Consider the following 17,634-nt stretch of genomic DNA (forward strand, 5'->3'; position numbering starts at 1 on the left):
TCCAGAAGGGTCTAGGAACTCGTGAACTATTAGAAGTCTTGAAACAAAATGGAAGAGAAATTCTGGAGTGAGGAATTGAGAACTTGAGAAGAAATATTTAATTGGCAAAGGGGGAAAGAAAAAGAGAGGAGGAGAGAGTGCCCTAATCCGAATGAGCTCCAGCCTCAACAGTGCAGGACTGAAAAGAGGGGGCACAGAAGAGGGGAGCGGTAGCCTGTCCAAATCTCCTCTCCGCGGTGTCTCCTCCTCCACGCTAATTCAAAGGACACGCATTCAGCACCACGGACAGCTCTCCAGCCACTGACCAAGAGCGCTTTCTCTGTACCTGGTGGAAGAAAACTTGTTCTGCTTGAACAATTTTTTCCTTCCCTAGGCTTGTGGCCCAGGTTCAGATCTTGGGCAGTGGTTCCCAAGACAGTTCTGTCTTTGATTCGAACCACAAAGAAAAACACTTGCAACACACACTGCATTTCCTGTCCATTTCAGTGTGAAGCTTCAGGTGGCTCTCTATCTCCTATCCCTTCCTGCTTCATTCTTTTGTTTCTTCTCCCTCTCTCTCTTTCTCCCTCTCTCCCCCATCCCTTCTTTTATTCTTTCTTCCCTTTCCCTCTGTTTTTCCATCAGTCTTCAGCTCATATATGCCTCCTTGAGTGAGAGGAGGCAACAGCAGCCCTTCTGGGAATGCAGTTCTGAAATCAGTCTGAAACAACCTCGTTAGGCAGCTTCAGAGGACAACCGAAGAACAGACTGATTCCTCGTAGCTATTCTCTTCTAATCAATCTCCCAAGATGGGTTGTGGTCCAGATGCCTTAGAAAGAGGGGATGTAACACTCTGGAACATTTTCCCATCTTCCTCTCCTCCACTTCACATAGTTAATATTTCCCTCAGGGAGCACAGATCTCTCCCCAGATCCAACCACTGTCAGACAGGGAGAAAGAGAAGATTTTTCTCCTTCTTCTTCTTCTTCTTCCTCTTCTTCTTCTTCTTTTTTACTTTTCCATGCACAAGGCATTTCATTTGGGTCTTCCATAAATTATCTTGTATAATTCACAAAATGCTATGAGGTATGAGCTAGGTAATATGACCCCATTTTTATGTCATAGGAAATTGGAGCTTGGAAAATGTGAGTAGCATGCCAAGGTATAGCTAGCGAGTCAGTGATGGAGTCAGGAATTCCACACCCAGATCTAAGTCCAAACTCTTCACCGTGTCCTCTGGAAATAATGCGGGAAGCCTTGGGGTGATTGGAAGAGCTCAGAATTTAATGGGGTCACCACAACAAAGCCTAAGTATCAACTTAAATGGCTGAGACCATTGCATTTTCTCTACCAATGGAGTATTTATCAATTCTTGTCCCTGGAGGAGGAGGAGGCGAAGGCTTTTCCGGGGCAGATTTAAAACTCACCCGAGCCTTATGATTTCTGAGTTTTGACTAAAACTCCAACCTTTCCAGGTCTTAGTTCATTTGCATTTGGCTATGTTTAGCTTCCCTGTTTCTATGAAGAAAGGCTAAAAGGGCCATTTAAAAAAAAGTCTCCAAAGACTCCTTGGCCATCAGAAAAGTTCTCAGTGCAAGGCATTCCTAATGACTTATGGAGAAAGCAATCGGAACCATATGGATAACATTTCTACAGAAATACACACGGGTGGGAAAAGGTTTAGAGGCCAAAAATATATTTCTTTTTTTTCTTCTTTGCCAAAGAAAGAACATTTAAGGCAGCTTGAGATATGTGAGAAATGTCTTGTTCTTTCTTTGGGGTGGGTGTTGGTGAGCAGCTGTTTGCTATTTCCACTAAATTTACCAAGGGCTTGCATGGGGAAGAGGCGCCAAAGGATTAGGGTAGACTTAAGAAAGAACTTCCTGTCTGTAGATCTTGGTTGCTACTAGAATGAAACCATTTTCCAAGGACATTTAACGTGACAATGTGACGGTTCCTTTTTAGTCTTCCCAGCATGGTGATTTGATAAGCAATGGATCATATTTTTAGAGTTGCAGACCCTTTTTAGAACCTCACATCGCCATGGGCCCTCTCTCTCTTATGAAAAGTATACTTACAAAAATGCCCACAAAATTTGTCATTGAATTTCCTAGAATCTCTTCTCACCATTCTCTTTTAAAGATGTCTACACCTGGACCCCCGCTTTAGAACCTCTCAAGTAGATAAATTTTCTGGTCTCCAGCCTGACCTTAGATCTCATAGGTTGTTGCTTCATTTAGTTTTGAGCTGAAGAAATTGTAAAGGGGAAACCAAAAAGTAGGTAAACAACCTTTTCCAGGAATAGACGAGAAATATAGATAAATGTTCCATGATGAAATGGAGGTTCCACTTCCCCCTCCTTAAATAAAGATAAGATTTAAACCTATTTGTGCAGGACTCGGAGCCACCTGCCGCTGCCTCAAAAGCTTAAGTTTACTACTTCTGTCAAATCTCAAAGGAGTTAAAATCCCTTAATCTGGGGTGCTTTGGGTTCAGAACTGACTGAACAACTCCAGAAAGAAGCCCACGTTTGTTAAGTGCCGACTGAAGGTGAGGTTGTGTAAAGGATTCAGAAATAAATATCTTTTCTGGTCTCTGTTTTCTAAAAGTCTGAAGTCCATTGCCAAGCCGTGCTTATCCCTAAATAATCACAATGCACCATAGAATGTTGCTGGCGTATGCAGGGTCTATGGGAAATGTTGCAAGAGAGAAGAGGAGAGAAAGTTTGCCTCTGCATCAGGCATAATATTTTGCACCCATCGAGAGCTATTTTTACTTTGTTTTAAAAGCAGTTGTATTAATAAGAACTAATATTTATTGAGTGATTACTATGTATGAGCAACACTGAAGCCTTCCACGTCTCCCATCTAGGTTTTTATGAGCATGTTCTCATTGAATAAAAATGCCACATGCCATTTGGTGCGCTCCCTCCCTCCCCTCCCCCTTTTGTTCTCCCTCTCTCTCCCTCCCTCCCCCATCTCTTTCTTTCCCTCTCTATCTCCCTCTCTCTCTCTCAACTCTCTCTCTCTCTCCAGCAATGCTTCACTTTGCGTGACCATATCTGACCCGTTCTTAAATATTTAGTTTACGTGCCATATCCTCTATCGATTCAATTAGGGTAAAACAAATTTTACCATGAACTGTACAAGGCTGTGCATGATCTTTCTCCTTAATATCATGTCTCCCCCTTCATTCCAACCACACTGACCCCCTTCCAATTACTAGAGTTTACAACTTTTTTTTTAATGCCCCTTGGACTTTGTGCTAGCCGATTCCTCTGTCAGAAGCCACTTCCCATTACTAGCCAAGCTCTGTTTGTTCTCTAAGTAACAGGGTAAATGTCACTTCCCAGACCCTAGACTAAGGCAGGTCCCCTGCTACCAGGTCTCTCACAACTCGTAACGTGTCCTTCATAACGTGTATCATCATTGTGTTTAAAGTTATGGGTGATATTTTTAAATGCATGTTTCCTGAGCTAGAACTAAAAATTACAAGCACAAAGGATATCTTCATGATGAGATCTTGGCACATAAAAATATAGTGAACATGCATTAACCATGCCCTATGTCCCAGGAGCCACTCTGTGTGCTTCCCAAATATCCTTTCTTTTAATCCTCCAAACTGTCTTTAATATCTGTATTATTCGTATGATCATAACCCCCATTTTAAGATGAGGTAAAGTGAGAAGGTTAAACACATTGCCCAATATCACATAACAGAGCCAGGAGTCAAACCCAAGCTACCCTGCTACAGACACCAGGCCCATAGTCCTTGTGCCACCTGGCCTTTTATATGGGAGGGGACCATTATGCACTTATCGAGTAAGTAGGAGTTCGGGAGTTCTTCCTAAGCCCGTCAATCTTTAGCTATATTGATACTCTTCACTTTCTGCCTTTGATGCTTATTTGCATATGTGAACCTTGATCTTAGTGTTCCCAGTTATTGACTGTGTTCTTTCAGCAAACAAGTCTGGAGACTTGTCCTTACCTACTAATACCACAAGTTGTACCCTTCCTGGTCTCCCAATGGGCTCCCCCAGCCACTAGAATGCATGCTTCCAGACATGAACACATGCATTCCGGTTTTGCTAGACAATCTCTCTCTCTCTCTCTCTCTCTCTCTCTCCCTCTCTTCCCCTCTCCCTCTCCCTCTCCCTCTCCCTCTCCCTCTCCCTCTCCCTCTCTCCCTTTCTTTCTGTCTTCCCTCTACCTTTCATGTTGCCCAAGTTCCAGCTTCCTTAGGTCTGAGCTTGCCTAGGCCATTACCCTGGTGACATATGATTTCTAAAAAGGAATTTAGAAAAGGTGTCCAGAAAAATACTATCTTATTGGCTGAGGCTCAAGGGATATCCCTATCGCAAATTTCAATATTCTACTTGAATTAATAACGCAGCATATGTAAGCCCTTTTGAAATCTCAGATGGTCTCTCCCTTGTTTTACTTTGTTTTTAGGAGCCTCTATTTTTGCAATGACTGAAAGATGAGGTAGGCGTGGCAGGTAGCCCCACTTTACAGAGGAAGATAACAGGCTCAAGCACTTAGTATAATGTACAGAAGGGTAACACGTAGCAATGAGGGACCCACGACTTTAACCCAGGTATTCAAACTCATAGAGGCTGGTTACTGGTTCTCTTTATTTTCCTGTTAAACACGGAGTTGGTGGCTTAATAATCAACCCATTCCGCTCTATTCTCTCTTGGCACCTCCCTCTTTGCAATTGGCTTGCCCTGCCCCTGCTCTCACTCTCTTCCACATTCCACTAGGGGGAGCCCTACATAGGCTATTGGTAGCTTTTGCCAGCCTCACATCCATTTACTCTTCTGCTAACAGCACCTTTATTTTTCTTTGGGAAACTAGCCTTCTAAGATTCTCAGCTCATTTGATTCCAGAAGTGCTGATTCTACCCCCTAGCTCTAGGACACATGGTCAAAGCTGGCCAGGCAGGGTGTTCTATCCCAAGGATCACTGTGATTGGTTTAGAGATGAGGGTTGACACAGATTGGTACAATGAGTCAGCCCCAGAACATTTACTGGAACCACGATTAGAAAGTACTCCTAAAAGAAAAATTAATAGTAATGCACATACTTATCTTGTAGAAGCCAATCCTGGAGTTCTGAAAATTACCTTTGCCATCACCATGAGGAGAACACACTGGGAAGAAGGCAACAAGAAAGAACACTTGTCTACAAAGTAGATCCAGAGATGCCTGAAGTCATAGACAGATAGTTGACTCTATGAGCCAATGACTTTCCTTGCTCTTTAAGCCAGTTTGATTGGGGTTTTTGTCACTTGCTTCCAAATGTATCCTGACTAATATAGCATTATAAATCAAGATGATTGAGTTTCAAATGTGGAACTTTGAAATATTTGATTTACAGAGACCAAAGTAGAGAGATGAACTTGGAGCCAGATGAATAGCCATCAATCCAGCTCTGTCTCTAGTAAGCCCTGTGCCCCAGACAAATTAAGTCTACGTGTCTTTCAGAGTCATACCTTCTCAGTGAAAGTGGTAGGGCAGAATTCTAGACTGACCCTCAGTGACCCTTGTCTTTGTAGAATCCCCTCCTTTCAGTGTGTGTAGAACCCATGAACAAGATGATATGTCCCTTTTGTGATTATGTGATATTATGCAGCAGAGAACAATGGATAGTGTCTAGGAACTGTAAGTAGTCCCCACCTGACAGGTAGCAAGAAAACAGGAACCTCAGTCCTATAACTACAAGGAGACGGATTCTGCCTACAACCTGTTCGCTCAGAAGAGGATACCAAGCCCTGGGTAACGATCGCAGCCCTAAATGACCCCCTGATTTCAAACTCCTGAGACCCTGAGTGAAGAATCCAGTCCCTCCAGGAAACTTACACACGTAACATTAACCCCTTCAAGCCTCAATGTCCTTATTTGGCAAATGAGGATCCAATAACTTACCCAGAACCTTTTAATTAAGCACCTTCTCTGAGCCAAACATCTGGTCTATAGCAGTGAACAGACAATTCCCCTTGGGAACATATAATCTCATTAGGAAGTAACATTTCTCCCAATAAGGTTGTTGTAATGATTAAATGAGATAAGCAGTTGCCATGAAAACCGGCATGCAGTAAGCCTCTATCAATGAGTGCCAGGCTTAGATGTGTTACACCTCCAAAGAGGAATTACATAATTATTAATAACAGCATTTATTAAATGCTTACTTTGGGCCAGGCATTGCTGTAACTGCTTCCCATGCATTAACCCATATAATCTCCACAAAAATCCCAATAAGTAGATGCTATGATCACCATCCTCAATGAGAAAAGAACTAGTAAGTATCAAACTAATATTTCAATTCATACAGTTGAACTCACAGTTCAATGTACTTAATCATGATTTCCTACCACTTCTAATGAGATGCCTTTAAAGCAAAGGGCAGAGAATTTCTTTATGTATTTGTTTTTTACATGGTGGCTCTCTCTCTCTACCCCTCCCCCACTCACACTCTGCCTCTCTCTCGCCTTCAAAAATAAATACTAATTTTTTTTTAATTTTTAATTAAAAATTTTTATTTTTAATTAAAGAAAAAAAAATTTGAAAGGGGGGGTGCCTGGGTGGCTGAGTCGGTAAGCGTCGGACTTCGGCTCAGGTCAGGATCTCGTGGTTCATGAGTTTGAGCCCCGCATTGGGCTCTGTGCTGACAGCTCAGAGCCTGGAGCCCCTTAGGATTCTGTGTCTCCCTCTCTCTCTAGAGCCCAGACCCCAATCACACATGCCACCTCCACACCATGAATACCCCATACGTGACACATTCTGGCCAATCACTTGGCCAGAGTTACATCACTTGGTCAGAATGTGATTGGCTTAGACAAAATGATATGCCTTGTGCTGCTGTTTCTCGTTGTTGTGTTTACTCGCCGCTTATTTTATATTTATCATGCACCAGAAAGGTAGCTAAGTACTTCACAAATATTGTCAACTTTAATAAAATAAAGAACTTAAAATTAGCGTCACAAAAAGCTGTGACTCAAGGTTGTCTCCCAGGTTATCTATGGCAACAGAATCCTGGCTGATAATGCTGCTTTGATCTTTTGTAGATGAAGAAACTGAGGATCTGAGAGGTAAAATGATTTGCTTACAAATACAATGTACCAAGAGCTGAAGTTTGCCTTGAAACTCGACCCTGTAAGTCTGTGTTCTTAATTGCCGCCCTCTTCTGTGCTCAGTCATGCTGGGCTACAGTTTTGCAACACTGTAACACGGAGACTGCATCCCCCAGCTGCTTGAGTCCAAAGTGATATCAAAGTGGCATATAAAAGCATTTTTTTCCAGTTTCAGGGTCACTGTTTTTGAGAAGGTATAGTTGGTTATTTTATGATGTGGATGTGTCTTTCTATTACTGTTTATAATTTTTTCTATTGCAGTTAGCTTGAGGTTAGCTGATTAATCTGTATTTTGTTTCAAACCACCAGATATTTTCAGATCGTCAATATCTCTTGGTGTCTCCTCCCTGTTACCTCTTGTTCATCTCTTGCCTGGGGCAGCAATTGCTAATTGATGGTGAAACCCTCTCCCACAATACCCCAAAACAGTTTTTAGCACAGCCCTCTAGGCAGCAACTACCAATCAGTTAGATTTCGTCACGGGAGATGAAACCTACGTGAAACCTACGTGTCATCTCAGCGTGTTCTCTTCCTGAGACAGGTGAAGGCCCTCTATAGATGTGAGAGATAAAAGCATGCCTGCCTGATGGCAAGATCAAATAGAAAGAATTATCTAAATTGTGAATTAAGGATACCCTTACCTTTCTGCCCTGAAGGTCAAGCACTACTTGCCTTTTATCATTCTTTGTGTGTTATTGCAGATGTCAGCACACAAAATTGTTTACGGAGCCTGGGTCCCTGCTGCTGCTGCTTGTGAGAAATACAATATTTATGGAATCTGGAAATTTATAGATGTCAAACCCTCTTTCCTTGATATGTGCGAACCGAAGGCTTTCCTAGGGACAGGTATCCCAAGAAACACATTAATGTCTGTTTGATTAAACAATACGAGGGCAAACAAAGCCATGGCTAATGAATGTAGTCATTGTTTTTCTCTGCTAGGACATTTGCCTGTGTTAGATCTCGCTGATAATAACACTGTTAAATAATCAGACCATGATACAACCAAGCTCTATACTTTTCCATGCTAATCATCTCGCCGAATCACTACACACTCCAGGGGGCTGCAACAACTTCAGATGGGCTTTGAACGGGAGTAGTTAATCAAACTCGCTGTATCAATTAGCGCTCTCTTGCTTATAAACGACAAGAAACTCATACGAAACTGGTTGAAGCGAGGAGAGATATTTGTCGCTTCTTGGAACTGAAAATAAAACAGACATAGAACTTGCTTGGGGTTTGGCCCCATGTCTTCAGGGTTCGTGCCGTTTCTCTCATTTCCTTCACCCTCTAGGTTGGCTAGAAGCCCGGGCAGACTTTCTCTACACATAGCTGGCAGATGCATGGTAACTCTTCCCCAAAGTCCCCATTAAAGTTCTAAGATTGGGTCCACCTGGCTGGGATAACGTTGTGTTCCCACTGTTGAATCTCCATCATGGTCCTCTGATGCTCCAAATCCAGGAAATAACCCCATATCACCTCAACCAGATGGACCAAGGGGGAAAAGGTGGCTCTTTCCAAGAAAACTGGGGTGCTATTACTGGAAACATAGAGAAGACAACCAATGTCCACACAGCCAGCCAGATTGACCCTAGTCATATCTGGGTATTAGCCTCTCCTTGGAAAACACACACACACATAATTTTGAATTTCAATTTTTAAAACTTTCCCCTGGAGAGCACCGGGCACGCTCAGGATATCACCTTCCCTATTGGTTGTCTCTCCCCCAGCAACTTCTTACAACCTGTTTTCTCACCTTCAACATGGAGATAATATTTTCTTATGTTTTTTTCAAGGGTTGTTTCAGAATCCCAGAATACTCTATCAGAGAGATTGTTCAATACTGCTGAACCTCACACATTTTACAATTCAATGATCACAGTTAATTTTGAAATATTTTAATGATGTTATTAAACATCACCAAAGATAGTAAAAATTGATTTTATTTCTTCTTAACCTGACATGCCCAAACTCACAAGCATCACAAAGAATAGGAGAATGTGCATGTGCTTAGGAAGTGGAAGCTAGAATTTAATTGTCTCTTTTTTCCTGTCTCAAGGAGACTACAGGGCATAATTCAAGTGTCTATGTAACACCAATAAACCAGTTAACAATAACTTGCATGTCATTTTCCCACACTTTGATCTCTATCTGTTTCTTTGATATATTGGTTTCTTTGAAGTACATGGATGGCCATGTCTAATCAATACGTTGAAAGATCTATGAAATCAGCATGTAAAAGGAAAGAACCCAAATTAAATTCAGAGGCCTAAGTTCTCCTTGTAGCTTTTCTACTCCTTCAGTGATGTGACCCAACGATGGTTAATTTTATGCGTCATCTTGACTGGGCCACAGGGTGCCCGGATATTTGGTCACCTGCAGAATCTTGGGACTGGTCGGCTTCCATAATCACACGAGCCAATCCATATGTATAAAAAACTCCGTTACTCTGGAGAACCTAGACTCACACAAACCCTAAGGAAATTACTTAATCCCTGTGGGTCTTAGTTTTGAGAATATTAAGCAAAAACATCTCAAAGTACCTTTCACGTCTGCTAGCCTGTGACTCCACGAGCATCTGGGACCCACGATTGCCACGTGGCAGCCTGCTATGTTACATCCAGGAGCTACAGACCCAGAACCAGGTGCCGCACAAGCTCTGATGCCAAGGTCTTGGCTCCATGGCAACAGCTGATACGTTTTTCTGATGACCTGGGCCCAAGGATGATAATGACCCACTTTCTACCCTACCACATCATCTCCAACCTTCTAAATGGTTTTAGTAAAAGAAGTCACAAAGCTTCTTAGATCCCAGAGAGGTATTTAGGGTTAGTGTATGAAATCAGCTATATCATAAAACATTACAGGAAAATAGTTCCGTGTAGTTATAAAGAATTTCACGTTGTGATAAAGAACATACTTTTTGGAGCCAAACAGACTTGGGTTCAAATCCCACCTCTGCCATTAGTTTGATCGAGCCAGATTGCTCTGCCTCTCTGAATCTCACTTTCTCATGTGTATAATTGGCCCAGTAATATTTAGTTTAAAGAACTTAGTGAAGATGAAAAATATCGCTTCTTGGCATCATGCCTGACGTGCTTAATTCTCAAACCAGTATATGATGAAATCAGATTGTGTGTTATATCACTGTCAAGGGAATTAAGGTTCAGAAAGTAACCTAGACCTTATGGTTTTTAAATGGTAGATTAAGGATTAAAACCCAGAACCTAGAGTATCATCTGGCCCAAAGGATGCATTTAGCAAGAGTCTGTTGAGTGAATGAATGAATGAGCAAAACCAACACACCTAGGTTCATCAACACCTCATCTTATCTTCTTTTTCCTCTTTCTTTCTGCATACAAAAATTAGAAAATCTAACACATAATGAGCAACCAGAATATGTTGTCTGCTTGGTGCATTAATGTGGGTTATGACCTAGTTGGACAATGGAAAATATTTCCCTAGTAGGCACACTGTTACCACTTTTTACCATATACAATGGGGAAGGTAGAGCCAATGAGTGAGGGGAAAAGCATTTGTTTGTTTGTTTGTTTGTTTGATTGATTGTTTTAAAATTCAACCTGTTAAAAAAATTATCTGTAAACTGAAATGAACCTCGATACTGGAAAAGGCCCAGTAAGTGCTCCAGCAATGGCTGTTTCCCAAACCCCTGACAGGCCACCCAGAGGGGTCAAGATATGTCCTGCTTGCTTTGCCGATCTTCTTGGAAGGCAGCCCGGGGGTTCCCTGAGCAAGGGACCCTTCATTCCCCATTGACATTTTAGAGACAAGATTAGCTGCAAGTTCCCTGGATCAATGAGTCAGAATCAGACTCAGTTCCTTGTTCCTCTTGCTGTTTTCACAACTGTAGCTTGGAAGCTTGGAAGAGGCAGGGAGTTGCTCTTCCAACCCATTTTTAGGGCTTGCGGCATGCATTATTTTCAAGTTGGAACAACTACGTCTGTTCTTTACAAGCTCAAATTGGGTTGTGCGTCCTCCTGGAGAGCTATGTTGATACTCCACTGCTCTCCCAGTCTCTCATGGAATTTGAGCTGCATGTCTCCTCTGTAAACAAATACTACCCTAAGTTGTAATCCTATGTGACGGTGCCCAGAGCTCGTTGTGCGAACATCTGTCTCCTGGGAAATCGCCATCTACCTTAGATAGGATCAGCGGGCCTTGACTGCCTACTGAATTATCATAGGTCTGGACCCCACCCACAGGCCTCTGCACAAACACAGGGGAATCCAGACCCCTCCCAGGGTTTCTGTGCTTTGAGAAATCCACGGTCACCTTTTCCACCCATTAATAGCTATGAAATGTCAGGATTAACAGATTGCATTGAGACGGTGTGGTTCTAGATTTTCAGTCTAGTCTGAAGACCTGAGATAGCATGTTATTCCATTGGTGGAAGGGAGAGTCTCTGTTTTATTTTCGTTTTTGATTTTTGTTGTCTGCCGATGATATTCTTTTCAACAACCATCACCACTCTCCAACAATTTAAACTGCATAATCCTCATGCCTTAGTGAGCCTGCCAAATTTAGGACATGGTAGACCGAGCAAGGGTCTTATACACTTGGGTACATCTGCATTCATGCTGCACAAACAGAATCCTCTGGACTCCAACAGCATTCCAACTCTTGAACATTGCTATGCCATAAAAGAAGGGCAATGGGTTTCCACACTGGTCTGGTTCGCTCTCTTCCCGGCTTTATTTACCTGAGGGACGGAGGATGCCTTTAAAAGTTTCCACGGGGCACTGAATTAGAGCCACAAGAACTTTTACAGGTCAAGTCCCGCCCTCACCTCCTTCCCATTTTCAAACTGATGTTTGAACCCCAGCTATCAAGGAACATAGTTAAAATGATTACGACTCCCAAACTGAACTGGTATTACAATGTTTTCCAGGCCGCTGAATTCCACTCAGGAATACTGCTAGGAAAAGCATCCAGGCCACAGGAAGGAGGGAAGATGTCTTCTCTTGGACTAGTTCTTGGAAGTAGCGGTAGCTAATCACATGTGGCTGTTGAGAAATAGAAGTACAGAAATACGGCCACTGTATGTACTGTGAGTCTAAAATATACACCATACAGCAAAGATAGAGTATGAAAAGGAAATGGAAAATGTCCAAACTGATGTTTATAGTAGTCACATGGTGAAATGATGCCTTTTTAACATATACAGTGACATAAAATGTTATTATAATTAATTTTGTTCATATTATTTTACTCTTTGTAATGTGGCTGCTAGCTGTTTTCAAGGATTTGGGGAGAGGGGATGGTCACTTTAATTTTTTTTTTAATGTTTTATTTCTTTTTGAGACAGAGAGAGACAGAGCATGAGCAGGGGAGGGACAGAGAGAGAGGGAGACACAGAATCCGAAGCAGGCTCCAGGCTCCGAGCTGTCAGCACAGAGTCTGACGCGGGGCTCGAACTCACGAACGGCGACATCATGACCTGAGCCGAAGTCGGACGCTTAACCGACTGAGCCACCCAGGCGCCCCTTTTTAAATTTTGTTTAATGTTTTATTTGAGGGGATGGTCACTTTAGATGAAGGTAATACAATGATTGGATCCTGAGAAGACCGCCTTGGTCGTGACCCTGGGGAATGAGTAGAGAGTAAATAATAAATGATAAAACCAGTGCTCGTGTTTATTCTCACATATCCAGAACAATTTTATGGCGGCATCACTCACTGAATTCCCATTTGGAATGTCAAGGCACGGAGGCCAGGAAAGTTGAGGTGATACACTAAAAATCTAGCCACAGGAAATGGTAGAACTCGGAGCATAAACTCGAGTCTTTCCACTGTAGAAACCCGGGCTCTTTATCCTACCTCAGACTGCACCTTTCGGAAATGTATTTACTTTACTATAGCCAGTGGGCTAAAGATTTTCGGTTCTGATTCTTCGTCTTCTCCTCTTATCTCCTTCTACCCATCACTCACAGGACTGCGAACAGGATTTAATATTGTTATTTTATTTACTACAACCATTTCTGGCCCCTGCACTCTGTTTGATGCTGTACAAAAATAGTTTGCCCTTTGGGAAGAGAGTGCTGGGTCTGTGCACCCCTCCATGCCTGTATCTGTGTTTATGAACCAGGCAGGGTACAGGGAGATAGCAAGTTGGCTAAGTATGGCTCCAGGGGGAGTGGATTTCTGGCTGAGTTGATAATGGAAAATGGAGAATTTCATCTCCAGGTCAGTGACTGAATCTGGTCCAGTCTTTCACTGTCTGCTCTATATGATTACTTGCTGGATAGAAGCTGGGATTTGGGACGTCCCCCAAAGATTCTTCTATTCTCCAAATGCTCCCCCTCCCTCCTCCTAGCGCATTTCCATGTCATTTTTCGTAGGCCTACTTTTCCCCCTAAACCTCTCCTCGTTAATTGGGAGTCCAAAGTTAATTCCCACTGACTTCACTTTTTCTCATACCTGAAATGAAAGGAAGAATTAAGGGCAAATGGTATAGAAACACAGGATTAAGAGCCGCCTCTGATATTCTAATATGGTTATAATTATCATCAAGTCATATTAATTTAATAAAATATTTTATGTGATTTGTTCTGGAAACCAAGGTTTTAATCATGTTATAAAGGATTTTTGAGTTAATGGTAGTTATTAGGCTGCTTGATAATGTTGTCCACATATATCTGGCATAGAGTATCAGTTCCAAAGGACGGCACACAATGGTGCAAAGGAAAATTAATTAGATTCAGAATGAGTGGGCTTGCATTTATATTGGATTCTTCTGTTTACCTTACATTTGATCCTACCTATCTAAACATCAGTTTCCTTATGTATAAAATGTGAAGAACAGCTCTGTGAGTTTTTGAGTTGTCATATGACTACTCAATAAACAGGTTGCCTTGCCGGTCCGTGCTATCTTTTCTAGCATTTTGTATTTGAGAGTAGTGATCTCTACGGTGAGTAAATATACATCTCACAGACACAAAGATAATTCATTTTGAGATTTTAGAAGAAAATATTAGAATTGTATTTCTATTTTTCCCATCTTCCAGAGTTTATTTTCTTATGTATGTAGGTGACAACAAATATACTGTATACATGTAGCAATGTCAATAAATACATATATAGGAGTGTATATTTACGATATTTTAACTGTTAGGGTTACACAATCAAAAGTGCTATCAAGACCACTGTTTTAAAAGGGCCTTTTAGGGGCACCTGAGTGTCTCAGTCAGTTAAGTGTCCAACTTCAACTCAGTTAACCGGCCAACGGTTTGTGAGTTCGAGCCCCAAATCTAGCTCCGAACCTGGAGCCTGCTTTGGATTCTGTGTCTCCCTCTCTCTCTCTCTGTTCCTCTTCCACTCGCACTCTCTCTCTCTCTCTCTCTCTCTCTCTCAAAAACAAATAAACACTAAAAAAAAGAGCCCTTTAAAATTTTTTGAAGTCATGGAAGTTGAAGAATTGAAGGAAACTGAACCGTATTAATTATAATGTAAGGTCATGCCTTAGAAGATAAATTTTAAAATTAATAAATCACATTATTTTTGTGTATCTCCCTCTTTTTCTTATAATTTCAAACCGTGTTAAAGGATAATTGTCTGTTTTAGAATAAAACACATTAGTAGTGTGGTGTGGAGTGTAGAACATACGTACAAGGACAAATGTATGAAAGCAACAGCATGAAAGCCAGGGTAATAGAAACGGAAGTCTGCTTTTGCAAGGTGTTTTCAATTTTTTTAATATTTTTAACGTTTATTTTACTTCTGACGGAAAGAGAGAGAGAGACAGAGCACAAGCAGGGGAGGGTCAATGAGAGAGGGAGACACAGAATCCCAAGCAAGCTCCAGGCTCCGAGCTGTCGGCCCAGAGCCTGACACGGGGCTAGAACCCACCAACCATGAGATCATGATCTGAGCTGACGTCAGATGCTTAACTGACTGAGCCACCCAAGTGCCTTCCCTTTTTTTTTTTTTTAATTTTTAAAAAAAAATTTTGCAAGGTTTTTATACAATATGTGATTTGACATAATATTACTTGAAGATGGATTGTAATAAGTGAGAGAAGGGTATATGCCATAAACCCTAGAGCAACCAACCACTACAATGAAGAAAAAGAAGATTAACTGTAAACAAATAGTAGACATGAGACAGAATCATAGAAGATGCTCAATTAATGAAAAAAAGTTGGGAAAATTTACCAAAGAAAGGGAACGAAGAACAGATTGTATAAATAGAAAGCAAATAACATAACAGTAGCTATAAACCCATCTACATCAATAATTAAATTGAATATAAAGAATCAAACTCCAAATAAAAGGCATAATGGTCAGGGGCAGCTTGGGTGGCTCAGTTGGTTAAGTGCCCAACTCTTGATTTCGGCTTTGCTCATGATCTCACAGTCATAGGATCCAGTCCCGCTTTGGGCTCTGTGCTGAAAGTATAGGGCCTGCTTGGGATTCCCCCTCTCTCTCTCTCTCAGACTAAATAAATAAACATTTTTTAAAAAGACATAATGGTCAGACTGTATAAGAAATAGCAAGACTTGGGGCACCTGGGTGGTGCAGTCAGTTGAACAGTTAATTTCAGATCAGGTCACGGTCACAGGGTTGTGGAATCAAGCCCTGTGTCACACTTCACGCGTGGAGCCTGCTTAAGATTCTCCCCCCGCCCACAATAAAATTTAAAAAAAACAGTGAGACTTAAATGTATGATGCCTACAACTACTTAAATATAAAGCCAATGATAAGGTAAAGTTAAAGAATGGAAAAGAAGTATACCGCACTAACACTGAACAAAAGAAATATAGGGTGTCTATATTAATAACTAAATAAAGTTGACTTAGGAAAAGGTATCTTAGGGGCGCCTGGGTGGCTCAGTCGGTTAAGCGTCCGACTTCAGCTCAGGTCATGATCTTGTACTCCATGAGTTCAAGCCCCATGTCAGGCTCTGTGCTGACAGCTCAGAGCCTGGAGACTGTTTCAGATTCTGTGTCTCCCTCTTTCTCTCTTCTCCTCCATTCATGCTCTGTCTCTCCTCAAAAATAAATAAACGTTAAAAAAATTTTAAAAAAAAAAGGTATCTTAGCACAGGACAGCAGCAGAATTTATATACTTTCAAGTAAAAAGGTAGTGCTACATAACATTGTAAGCACCCCCCAAATCTAAATCAGTTTGAAATGATAAAATATTTATGGAGTACATTCTCTGACCGAAATGAAATGAAATGAAATTAGATGTGAGAAAACAGAAATGTTTTGGAAAAAATCCTCAGATGTTTGAAATTACACAACACACATCTGACTAATCCATGAGTCCGAGAAGAAATCACAAGAGAATTTGGAGAACATTCTGAATTGGGTGAAGATAAAAATCACAACATGGTGAAATTGTGAGATGCAGATCTATCGATATATTTAAAAAAAGAAGGAAATTTATAGCATTACAGATGTATTTTAGAAAAAAATAAAGGTCTCAAGTCCATGCTCTAACTCCTACATAAGAACAAAAAAAATAAAAGTCAATGAAATGTAATGTAAGTTGGGAAAAGAAAAAAGAAACAGTGAGGTGAGAATGGAGAGCAAAGAGAAAGCAAACAAATAATTGAGAAAATCAGTAAATCAAAATCTGATTTTTGTAAAAGATCAACATTTTCCAGAGCTCTAGCCAGATTTAATAGGGAGAGAAGACACAAATTACCAATATCGAGAATAAAAAGGGGGACATTGTTGTAGACCCTATAGACATTATTCATTATTAAATGAATAATAAGAGAATATCACATCACAACTTTGTGACAAAAATTTTAACAACTAAGATGAAATGTATTAAGTACCTGAAAGGCACTGTCAGTTTCTCTTGAAGAAGAAATGAATAATTGGAACACTATATCTACTAAAGTTATTAAATTCACTCTTAGAAACCTCACAAATTTTAGGCCCAGGTGACTTCAACCAAATATTTAAGGAAAAAATAATACCAATTCTACAAACGCTTCAGATAAATATAAAGAGAAATAACACTTTCCAATCTGTTTAATAAATACAGCACTACCTTGACATCAAAACCATTACAAGATATTAAAGGAAAAGAAAAATATAGAACAATATGTCTCATACATGTAGATTAAAAACTCCTTAATACAATATTTAAAACCTGAAATCAGTGATATTTTAAAAAGATAAATTGTATGAGTAGGTGGATTTTTTTTTCAGAGATATAAAGTTTGCGTAACATTTGTAATATTGCAGGGCAATTCTGACGCTAATTATCCTGAGTTAACACAAAATTCACAAGTTGAGAGCACGGTCCTCAACAAGACTGCCATGATTGCGTAGACTTGTCACTAATTACAGGGTTCCCACGTCCCCCACACTTCTGACCAACTGGCTGCAAATTCAGGGGTTTTCACTATCCTCTTGGGTTCAGCAATTCACTGCAATGACTCAGAGAACTGAGAAACACGTTATTCTTGTAATTAAAGTTTTATTATAAAGAATATGAATGGGGGCCAACCAAAAGAAGATTCCCATAGGATGAGGCCTGGAAGGGTGCT

This window comes from Lynx canadensis, chromosome D4 (genome assembly GCF_007474595.2).
Source record: "Lynx canadensis isolate LIC74 chromosome D4, mLynCan4.pri.v2, whole genome shotgun sequence".
Lineage (NCBI taxonomy): Eukaryota > Metazoa > Chordata > Mammalia > Carnivora > Felidae > Lynx > Lynx canadensis.